We start from the raw sequence: 1240 nt of genomic DNA on the forward strand, positions 1-1240 counted from the left end.
TTTGTTATTTTTTTATTTTAACTTTGTTTCACTGTATATTCTTAAATTAGTATGTACTTTACTTACTATTGTCATTTGTTTATAATATAAATTATTTATTTCAATTGAAAGATCAAATTAAATAAAAAATACTAAATTTTAACATATAATTTATTTTTTTTAAATTAAGAGCAAAAAATGTTGAAAAAAATATAATTTTGCTTAATATAAATTCATGTATTTTTGAGTAATATAAATTTAAGTAAAAAATATATAAAATTTAAATTATTAAACAAAATTATGTATCAAAATTTTAATTATAATTTTTTAGTATTCTCTTTTAGTATTGTTTTTATTTAATTTGATATTCTTAATGCCCATTCTCCCACTGCTGTATGCCAGATGCGGTCACTCAATGCCTCTTTTGCATCGCTGCGAGCTCTCTTTCTCTCCAACCTTATCACTGAATGCTTAGATAGGGTGAAAATGGAGGATTTTGTATATTTTTGTGTATAACTTTAAGAGTTGTGGGTAATTCATGGTTGGGTCTTAGGATGTGAGATTAGAACATAAATCATGGCAGGATGTTGGGGATTATAGCTGACAAATAAATCGTGGTAGGATGCTGGAGTTATAACTTACACATAAATCGTGGCAGGGTCTTGTGTTTTTGCTTGAAACCACGTAAATCCTCCTAACTTGGAACGATTTACATACAATTAATAAAGCTGGCAACCTTGGGACGATTTATGTGTTATTGCTTAGAAGTCATTCATGCATAAATCGTTCCAGTATGTAATGGTTAACATATTATATAAATCACATTCCCCTAGCACGATTTATATAATATTAAGATTAGGGTATTTACGTATCAAAAATTGATTTAGGGAATTTGAGTAATTTTAGAACTTGTTTAATTTATTTAAGTAAAAAAGCCTATATATGAATTAGGGTGTACATGGTCCGATCCGACTTAAAATTTCGATCCGGATTTAAATGTTATAGAAATTAACTTTGTGCGATTTTATCAATTTTAAAATTAGATATGAATCTCAAAAATAGGTTCGACTATTATTTAGAATTGGGTTCAGATCAAGACGAACTCTGCTTCATCTGATCTATGTGCATTTTAAGAAAATTAAAAAAAGTATATATACTTTAAATTAATTTTAATATTATATTATATTAATTATAAGCTTATTTTTTATTTTTAATACACTTGTTGAATTAGAAAATAGATCAAAGAAGCATCAAAATTATA

The sequence above is a fragment of the Arachis duranensis genome, chromosome 8, assembly GCF_000817695.3.
Source record: "Arachis duranensis cultivar V14167 chromosome 8, aradu.V14167.gnm2.J7QH, whole genome shotgun sequence".
Taxonomy (NCBI): Eukaryota; Viridiplantae; Streptophyta; class Magnoliopsida; order Fabales; family Fabaceae; genus Arachis; species Arachis duranensis.